The sequence below is a fragment of the Arachis hypogaea genome, chromosome 11, assembly GCF_003086295.3.
Source record: "Arachis hypogaea cultivar Tifrunner chromosome 11, arahy.Tifrunner.gnm2.J5K5, whole genome shotgun sequence".
In the NCBI taxonomy this organism is placed as follows: Eukaryota; Viridiplantae; Streptophyta; class Magnoliopsida; order Fabales; family Fabaceae; genus Arachis; species Arachis hypogaea.
The window spans coordinates 22,039,017-22,050,401 of NC_092046.1; positions in this window are offsets into that span (position 1 = coordinate 22,039,017).

Below are 11,385 nucleotides of genomic sequence, written 5' to 3' on the forward strand. Positions count from 1 at the left end.
ATACTAAAAGAATATTATATAAAAAAACATACTAAAAAAATATCAAAAAATTAAATATACTTCAAAAAATAACACTATAATTTAATATCATGTTTTTTTTAATAATTATCTATTTAGAGATAATTTTAATTAGTATTATCCAAATAATATTTATTTTATCAAAATCATAGAATTGTCGAACATAAATCATATTGGTACAATATCACTTCTATCCAAAATCAATTTTACAAAATTACTTTTATTCAAACTTCAGTCTCACAAAAATGAATCCAAACACTCACTAACTAATTAAATTCAGTTGAGATAGCATATTAGCATCTTTTTAATATGTTGTATCCAAATTCAAAAATTTTGATAATGTCAGGTGATGGATAAAAACCTTTAAAAATATAGTGAATATCCAGTTCGACCCCTGACAATTTTTGTGAAAGACAACGGGGCCTCTAGAAAAAAAAATTACATTCTGGCCCCTAACATTTTTTTCGTGAGACAAATTAGCCCTTACGTTAATAATTTATTTTTGAGTAAAATCCCTCCCCGGTCCCTAACCATTTATGAAATTGACCTGGCGCCCCTCACCATTAGAAATTAACAATGCGGCCCTCATCAATTCTCTTTGTGTGACCAAAAGGACCCTCTTAGCGGTACTTCTGATTACTTTTTACCAAGAGGGTCCTTTCGGTCACACGGAGAAAATGGATAAGGACTGTGTTATTTTCTAATGGTGAGGGGGCGCCAGGTCCTTTTCTAGATGGTTAGGGACCGGGGAGGGATTTTACTTAAAATTTAACTACATATCCGTAAATAATAAATGTTAAAGCCCAAAGCTGAGATTTTTATTATTGGACCACACCAAAATAATTATGTCATTATAGACCACAAAAATTTTATACTACTAACAATAAAAAGTCATAAATGAATTGAAAAATAAATAAAAAAAATATTGTTTTAAGTTTTGCATCTAATGCATTCTGCCGTATTTTACATGTGGACGGAGAGCAAACAACGTTGAGTTTAATAGGTAGCACGAGATCATTAACAATGAGACTTAACACAAAAGGGATAATTATTTGAGTTGATTAAGCATTATTATGTCTTGGATTCAGGGTTTTAAGAACGACATGTATATTCTATATTGTTGAACATAAAAAAAAAGTTAGTTCAAGATTATTATTCCATACACCTTTTTCTACTTTTGGAAGTTAATTGGAACTCGATCGGAATTAAAGAACAAAAATTAAACTGCTTTTCTTATTAATGGAATTAAATTCATCAACCATAATTTTAATAGTAGAGTTACACGTAGAGACTAAATATTCTTTTTAGATTTTTAGAAGTGATATTTGCTTCATCCAAATGTTCGTGATATGACGAATTAATTTTAATTTAATTTTATGTATTTTAATTTTGTTTATTTAGTTACTAATTTGAATTTTATGCAAAGGATTTAGATTTTTTTTTATTTAACCTAAGTTGAGTGAGTTTCTTCGATTTAATTTCCAAACTAGTGAACAAATTAGATTGAGGTATTTCTTTCTTGTTGCATCAAGAAATTGAATAAAAAATCAACTAATTCTCTTTGTATTCAATTTTAAGTAAAATTCCTCCCTGGTCCCTAACCATCTAGAAAAGGACTTGGCACCCCCTCACCATTAGAAAATAACAACACGGTCCTTATCCATTCTCTTCGTGTGACCGAAAGGACCCTCTTGTCGGTTTTCGGATAAAAAGTAACCGAAAGTAGCGGTAAGAGGGTCGTTTTGGTCATACGGAGAGAATGGATGAGGGCCGCGTTGTTAATTTTTAATGGTGAGGGGGCGCCAGGTCAATTTCATAAATGGTTAGGGATCGGGGAGGGGTTTTACTCTTTATTTTTGGGGTTAACAGAACGTGAATACGTGGCAAGTTAAGATGGTGATGTGTCCGTTAAGTGCCAGCTTGGATTGGCATATTAATGAATCACCCAACCCAGTCCCTGACAATTTTTTGAAAATATAATTTCGTGTTTTATCTGCACTTCACAGAACATGATGAGCCCTAAATGCCTCTTCCTCCTTCTTTCTTGTGTAGAACCCAAGCTGTCTACCACCATGAGCCATGAAGATCATTCGTCGGAAACTAGGAGTCGCAACCTGCGTGGTTATAGTGTTGGCGAAGAGAGTAAGTGTTGCACCTTTTCTTCTGGAAGAGTTGGGCAACTAAGGAAGAAGAAATTCATATCTCCAAAATGTCACTGTGGGTCCTATGCAATTCTCTTTCAATCTTGCACAGAACTTAATTCGAATAGGTTCTTCTTGGGATGCCCTAATTACAATATAAGTATTGATTTTTTTTTTTGTATATTTCTTAAATTTAAAAGATTTATGTAACTTTTGTTTTTTTTAACAATCAAAATTTTTTATTTCCAGGCACCCATCCCACATTGCAAGTATTTCAAGTGGCTAGATGTATTAGTTCACGAAAATATGGATGAGGACATTACTTCTAACAATGCTATTTTAATGGAAAAGAGATTGAAGGAGGTAGAACATAGAATGAAGGAGTTAGAGATGGAATTGAATTTGAAAAATCAAAACGAAATTAGATCTCAAGGTGGTAGATATTACTTCAGATGTTTTAGGCTTATAATTTTGGGTATAATTAGTATCATAATTGCTGTAGTCTTTAGGACATGTCCTAAGTAATTATCATAATCTTAGCTGTGACATTTTGTGATAATTATGTTGCATTGTAATGCTTTCAAGATGTAACTAAATCTATGTAATATTATGTTTTATGTTAATGAATTTGCAATCACTTTAATCTGAGATGATATTGTATTGAAAGAAATTAGATTATATTACAAATGTGTAATTGGTGCACGAATTGCGAATCACACTTCTCACAACTCGTACCACTAACCAGCAAGTGCAATGGGTCGTCCAAGTAATACCTTACGTGAGTAAGGGTCGAATCCCACGGAGATTGTTGGTTTGAAGCAATCGATGGTTACTTTGTAAATCTTAGTTAGGAAGTCAATTATATTTATCAGTTGAATTGCGAATGAACAAGAGAGCATGGGTTAAAGGTTACTTGTTATGCAGTAATGGAGAATATGTTGGAGTTTTGGAGATGCTTTGTCTTCTGAACCTCTGCTTTCCTCTGTCCTCTGGTTCACGCACGCACGTCTTTCTATGGCAAGCTGTGTGTTGGGGCATCACCGTTGTCAATGGTTACATCCCCTCCTCTTGTGAAAATGGTCCAAATGCTCTGTCACAGCACGGCTAATCATCTGAGGTTCCCGATCATGCTGGAATAGGATTCACCCTCCTTTTGCGTCTGTCACTACGCCCAGCACTCGCAAGTTTGAAGCTCGTCACAGTCATTCAATCCCTGAATCCTACTCGGAATACCACAGACAAGGTTTAGACTTTTCGGATTCTCATGAATGCCGCCATCAATCTAGCTTATACCACGGAGATTCTGATTAAGGAATCTAAGAGATATTCATTCAATCTGATGTAGAACGGAGGTGATTGTCAGACACACGTTCATGGATTGAGGAAGGTGATGAGTGTCACTGATCATCACCTTCTCCATAGTTAGGCGCGAATGGATATCTTAGATAGGAACACGCATGTTTGAATGGAAAACAGAAATACTTGCATTAATTCATCGAGACACAGCAGAGCTCCTCACCCCCAACAATGGGATTTAGAGACTCATGCCGTCAAAGAGTACCAAGTTTAGATCTAAAATGTCATGAGATACAAAATAAGTCTCTAAAAGTTGTTTAAATACTAAACTAGTAGCCTAGGTTTACAAAAAGTGAGTAGACTATGACAGATGGTGCAGAGATCCACTTCTAGGGCCCACTTGGTGTGTGCTGGGGCTAAGACTTAAGCAATTCACATGCATAAGGCCATTTTGGGCGTTCAACGCCAGGTTTGGATCCATTTCTGGCGTTGAACTCCAACTTTTAATCCTTTTCTGGCGCTGGACGTCAGAATTGGGCAGAGAACTGGAATTGAACGCCAGTTTACGTCATCTATCCTTGAACAAAGTATGGACTATTATATATTGCTGGAAAGCCCTGGATGTCTACTTTCCAACGAAATTGGAAGTACGCCATTTCGAGTTCTGTAGCTCCAGAAAATCCACTTTGAGTGCAGGGAGGTCAGAATCCAACAGCATCAGCAGTCCTTTTTCAGCCTGAATCAGATTTTTGCTCAGCTCCCTCAATTTCAGCCAGAAAAATACCTGAAATTACAGAAAAACACACAACTCATAGTAAAGTCCAGAAATATGAATTTTTCCTAAAAAATAATGAAAATAAACTAAAAACTAACTAAAACATACTAAAAACTATATGAAATTAACCCCAAAAAGCGTATAAAATATCCGCTCATTACAACACCAAACTTAAACTGTTGCTTGTCCTCAAGCAACTAGACAAATAAAATAGAAGACTAATGGGTTGAGAAGCAATAATATCTCTGAGTTTTTGAGTGAAGCTCAGATTCCAATTAGATGAGCGGGACTAGTAGCTTTTTGCTTCCGAACAGTTTTGGCATCTCACTTTATCCATTGAAGCTCAGAGTGATTGGCATCTATAAGAACTTAGAATTCAGATAGTGTTATTGATTCTCCTATTTTAGTATGATAATTCTTGAACACAGCTATTTCATGAGTCTTGGCCGTGGCCCTAAGCACTTTGTTTTCTAGTATTACCACCGGATACATAAATGCTACAGACACATAATTGGGTGAACCCTTTGGATTGTGACTCAGCTTTGCTAAAGTCCCCAATTAGAGGTGTCCAGAGTTCTTAAGCACACTCTTCTTTCTGCTTTGGACCTTGACTTTAACCGCTCAGTCTCAAGTTTTCACTTGACACCTTCACGCCACAAGCACATGGTTAGGGACAACTTGATTTAGCCGCTTAGGCCAGGATTTTATTCCCTTAGGCCCTCCTATCCACTGATGCTCAAAGCCTTGGGATCCTTTTTATTACCCTTGCCTTTTGATTTTAAGGGCTATTGGCTTTTTCTGCTTTTCTCTCTCTTTCTCTTTTTTTTGCTGCTTTTTCTTGCTTCAAGAATCATTTTTATGATTTTTCAGATTATCAATAACATGTCTCATGTTCACCATTCTTTCAAGAGCCAACATATTTAACAGTCTTAAACAACAAATTCAAAAGACATATGCACTGTTCAAGCATTCATTCAGAAGACAGAAAGTATTGCCACCACATGTAACTAATGAGAATTTCTCTTATTAAAACTCTGAAATTTTATTGCCTCTTATTCAAAAGATCTACTATTTTATTCATGTTTGCTGATGATGAGAAAAATAAACTATGACTTAATTGGAGATAAAATCAAAATAGATACTAATTACTACTATATGACTCCTAAGGTGAACTTCTATAACGACACTATCACAGAGTTAAAGCAGAAATTGGAATTTAACAACCTTTGTTCTGGGAAATGGGTGTTCCTCTGATCCGTGGGGTGCTTGATTCTTCAAGAGAAAACTTCTGGCGCTTTAATTCCCTTAAGTCACGCCCTTGCTCCTCTTGTTCTTTAAACATATAGGTCAGCATTTGACTGTGTTCCTTCTGTTCTTTTATTATTTGCTCCATAGCCTCCCGGATCTTGGTGACAGACGTCTCAAGATACTCCCAGTATTCAGATTGAGGGATTTCTGGGAGAAATTCCTGTGTTTTCTTCTTGGTGGGATCCTCCTGTGCTTGTTGTTTTTCCATTGATGCTTTGGTGATTGGTTTCTCAATTGAGATATACTCAGTTATTCCCATTCTTACTCCGGCGTCCTTGCAGAGCAGAAAAATCACGCTTGGATAAGCCAACCTGGCCTCTTTAGAATTTTTGTTAGCAATTTTGTAGAATTCAGCTGAGATCAGCTGATGAACCTCCACTTCCTTTCCCATCATGATGCAATGGATCATCACTGCTCTTTTAACTGTGACTTCAGAACGGTTGCTAGTAGGCAACAGAGAATGCCCAATGAAGTCCAGCCATCCTCTGGCGACTGGTTTGAGATCCTCTCTCTTGAGTTGATTTGGGACACCCTTTGTGTTGGTGGTCCACCTGGCTCCAGGGATACATATGTCCTCTAGAATCTTATCCAGGCCCTTGTCTGTTCTCATCATTCTCCTGTTGAAGGAGTCTGGATCGTCTTTCAGCTGAGGTAGCTTTAAGATCTCTCTGATCTTATCAGGGATGGTATGAACAATCTTTCCTCTGACCATGGTCCGATATTCATAGAAAGCAGTTCCAGATAGTTTTTGCTTGTCAGTCTGCCACATATTAGCATAGAACTCCTGGACCATATTCCTTCCCACTTTCGTTTCAGGATTAGCTAGGACTTCCCAGTTCCTGATTCGAATTTGCTCCTGGATCTCCGGATATTCATCTTCTTTCAGTTCGAATCTAACTTTCCGGGATCACTGATCTCAGACCCATTATTTTGTTATAATGGTCCGAATGTTCTTTAGATAAGAACTTCCCTTGATTCCAAAGTGGTTTTGGAACACTCTCTTTCTTGCCTCTTGGAGTGGGTTGTTTTCCTTTGGGAGCCATGATCTTAGTGATCGCGGATAAACACACCAAACTTAGAGGTTTGCTTGTCCTCAAGCAAAAGAAAAGAAAGGAGAGGGATAGAAGGAGAGCTAGGTGCAATTGTTGATGGGAGGGGAGGGAGGCCGAACTCAAATTTATAGGGAGGGAGGGTGGGTTTTCGAAAAAAAAAGATAAAGATATGATAAAAAGATTTATTTGGAAAAGATAAGATAGAAGATATGATAAGAGAAGATATAGTTTAAAATTGAGAGGATATGAAAGATTTTTGAAAAAGATAGATTTAGATTTTGAAAAAGATAAAGTGAAGGTTTTGAAAAAGATATTGATGAGTTGAAAAGATAGATTTGTAAAAAAAATTTTTTGAAAAGAGTTGGATTGAATTTGCAAAGAGGCCTGGTGCTTATGGATTAAAATACATTTGATATTTTTAAGGTAGGGTTTTTAGAAATTAGGGATTTTAAAAATCAGGGTTCTTAACATGTTTATGTAAGAAATCATGTATTGAAGTATGAAAATCAAGATTTAGAATGAAAAAAAATTTGAATAAAAATGAGTTTTGTCTCCTCCCTGCCATCCTGGCGTTTGAACGCCCAAACACTGCCTGTTTTGGGCGTTCAACGCCCAAATGCTGCTCTCCTGGGCATTCAACGCCCAGCTGCTGCCATTACTGGCGTTCAACGCCCAGTGGGTGCCCATTTCTGGCGTTGAATGCCCAGATTGCTACCATTACTGGCGTTCAACGCCCAGTGGATGCCCATTTTGAGCGTTGAACGCCCAAAATACACTTTTACTAGCGTTTTCTTGTCAGTGAGCTCTTTTTCTCTGTTTTGTGTGCCGAGTCCTTCTGTAACTCTGTGGACTTATACAAATGATTCTTCACCTTAGTGTCAGTGAACTTTATATAAACAAATAAAAATAAAAATAAAAATAGGGCAAAATGCTTAGAGGATTGTTGCCCCATGGCTAGGTTGCCTCCCAGCAAGCGCTTCTTTATTGTCTTTAGCTGGACCTTGCTGAGCTTTTAATCTAGCTTCAGCCTTGAGAATTCTTGCTCAATGTTGCCTTCAAGATAGTGCTTGATTCTCTGTCCATTGACAATGAACTTCTTATTAGAATCAATATCTTGAAGCTCCACATAACCATATGGTGATACACTTGTAATCACGTATGGTCCCCTCCACCGGGATTTCAGTTTCCCGGGGAATAGCCTGAGTCTAGAGTTAAACAACAGAACCTTCTGTCCTGGTTCAAAGATTCTAGATGACAGCTTTCTATCATGCCACTTTTTTTATTTCTCTTTATAAAGCTTGGCATTTTCGAAAGCTGTGAATCTGAATTCCTCTAGCTCATCTAGCTGGAGCAATCATTTTTCTCCTGCTAATTTGGCATCAAAGTTTAGGAATCTGGTTGCCCAGTAGGCCTTATGTTCCAGTTGCACGGGCAGGTGACATGCCTTACCATACACGAGTTGGTATGGAGAGGTCCCTATAGGGGTCTTGAATGCTGTTCTGTAAGCCCACAGAGCATCATCCAAGCTCCGTGCCCAATCCTTTCTACGGGTATTTACTGTCCGTTCCAGGATTCTCTTTAATTCTCTGTTAGAGACTTCAGCTTGCCCATTAGTTTGTGGATGATATGGAGTAGCCACCTTGTGGCGAATCCCATACCGAACCATGGCAGAGTAAAGCTGTTTATTGCAGAAGTGGGTGCCCCCATCACTGATTAGTACTCTAGGGACACCGAACCTGCTAAAGATATGTTTCTGGAGGAACTTCAGCACCGTTTTAGTATCATTGGTGGGTGTGGCAATGGCCTCAACCCATTTTGATACATAATCAACTGCCACCAGAATATAAGTGTTTGAGTATGATGGTGGAAAAGGTCCCATGAAGTCAATTCCCCATACGTCAAACAACTCAATCTCCAAGATTCCTTGTTGAGGCATGGCGTAACCATGAGGCAGATTGCCAGCTCTTTGGCAACTGTCACAGTTACGTACAAACTCTCGGGAATCTTTATAGAGTGTGGGCCAATAGAAGCCACATTGGAGGACCTTGGTGGCTGTTCGCTCACCTCCGAAATGGCCTCCATATTGTGATCCATGGCAGTGCCATATGATCCTCTGTGCTTCTTCTCTAGGCACACACCTACGGATTATTCCGTCTGCACATCTCTTAAAGAGATAGGGTTCATCCCACAAGTAGTACTTTGCATCAGTAATTAATTTCTTCTTTTGTATCCTGTTGTACTCATTGGGTATGAACCTTGCAGCTTTATAGTTTGCAATATCGGCAAACCATGGTATTTTCTGAATGGTAAATAAATGCTCATCCGGAAAAGTCTCAGAGATTTCAAAAGAGGGGAGGGACGTCCCTTCTACTGGCTCTATCCGGGACAGATGATCAGCTACTTGGTTCTCTGTTCCTTTTCTGTCTCTTATTTCTATATCAAACTCTTGCAGAAGCAACACCCATCTGATGAGCCTGGGTTTTGAATCCTGCTTTGTGAGTAGATATTTAAGAGCAGCATGATCAGTATACACAATCACTTTTGATCTTACTAAGTATGATCTGAACTTGTCAATGGCGTAAACCACTGCAAGTAATTCTTTTTCTGTGGTTGTGTAATTTTTTTGGGCATCATTTAAAACACGACTAGCATAATAAATGACATGCAGAAGCTTGTCATGCCTCTGTCCCAATACTGCACCAATGGCGTGATCACTGGCATCACACATTAGCTCAAATGGTAACGTCCAGTCTGGTGCAGAAATGACTGGTGCTGTGACCAGCTTAGCTTTCAGCGTTTCGAACGCCTGCAGGCACTCTGTGTCAAACACAAATGGCGTGTCGGCAGCTAGCAGATTGCTTAGAGGTTTTGCGATTTTTGAAAAATCCTTTATAAACCTCCTATAGAATCCTGCGTGCCCCAGAAAGCTTCTGATTGCCTTAACATTGGCAGATGGTGGTAATTTTTCAATTACCTCTATTTTTGCTTGATCCACCTCTATTCCCTTCTTTGAAATTTTATGCCCAAGAACAATCCCTTCATTCACCATGAAGTGGCATTTTTCCCAGTTTAAAACTAGGTTGGTTTCTTGGCATCTTTTCAGAACAAGTTTCAGGTGATCAAGACAGGAGCTGAATGAGTCTCCATATACTGAGAAGTCATCCATGAAGACTTCCAGAAATTTTTCCACCATATCAGAGAAAATAGAGAGCATGCATCTCTGGAAGGTTGCAGGCGCATTACACAGCCCAAATGGCATCCTTCTATAAGCAAACACTCCAGATGGACATGTGAATGCTGTTTTCTCTTGATCCTGAGGATCTACTGCAATCTGGTTATAGCCTGAGTAGCCGTCCAAAAAGCAGTAATAATCATGACCTACTAGTCTTTCTAGCATCTGGTCTATGAATGGTAAAGGAAAATGATCCTTTCTGGTGGCTGTATTGAGCCTTCTGTAGTCAATACACATGCGCCACCCTGTAACTGTTCTTGTAGGAACCAGTTCATTTTTTTCATTATGAATCACTGTCATGCCTCCCTTTTTTGGGACGACTTGGACAGGGCTCACCCAGGGGCTATCAGAAATAGGATAAATAATCCCAGCCTCTAGTAATTTGGTGACCTCTTTCTGCACCACTTCTTTCATGGCTGGATTTAGCCGCCTCTGTGGTTGAAACACTGGTTTGGCATTATCCTCCAATAAGATTTTGTGCATGCATCTAGCTGGGCTTATGCCCTTAAGGTCACCTATGGACCACCCAAGAGCTGTCTTGTGTGTCCTTAGCACTTGAATAAGTGCCTCCTCTTCCTGTGAATTTAAAGCAGAGCTCATGATCACTGGAAGAGTGTCACCTTCTCCCAGAAACGCATATTTCAAAGATGGTGGTAATGGCTTGAGCTCGGGTTTAGGAGGTTTTTCCTCTTCCAAAAGAAATTTCAGAGGCTCTTTCATGTCCTCTGAATCCTCTAAATAAGGCTGAACATCTTTAAAGATGTTTTCCAACTCTGATTCAAGACTCTCAGCCATGTTGATCTCTTCTACCAAAGAGTCAATAAGATCAACTTTCATGCAGTATTTTGATGTGTCTGGATGCTGCATGGCTTTGACAGCGTTCAACTTAAACTCATCATCATTGACTCTCAGGGTTATTTCCCCCTGTTGGACGTCAATGAGGGATCGTCCAGTTGCTAGGAAGGGTCTTCCTAGAATGAGAGTAGCACTCTTGTGCTCCTCCATTTCCAACACAACAAAGTCAGTGGGAAAGGCGAATGGCCCAACTCTGACAATCATGTCTTCAATCACGCCTGATGGGTATTTAGTGGAGCCATCAGCAAGTTGGAGACATATCCTGGTTGGTTTAACTTCTTCAGTTAAGCCAAGCTTTCTGATAGTGGATGCAGGTATTAGGTTGATGCTTACCCCAAGATCGCATAAAGCTGTCTTGGTGCATTGACCTTCTAATATGTATGGTATCAGAAAACTCCCAGGATCTTTGAGCTTCTCAGGAAAGCTTTTCAGAATGACTGCACTGCATTCTTCAGTGAGGAGAACTCTTTTTGTTTCTCTCCAATCCTTTTTATGACTCAAGATCTCTTTCATGAACTTGGCATAAGAAGGTATTTGCTCAAGTGCTTCTGCAAATGGAATCTTTATTTCAAGAGTCCTGAGGTAATCTGCAAAGCGAGCAAATTGCTTATCCTGCTCCTCTTTCCGGAGTTTTTGAGGATAAGGTATCTTGGCTTTATATTCTTCAACCTTAGTTGTTGCAGGTTTATTGCCTATAGAAGTGGTTGA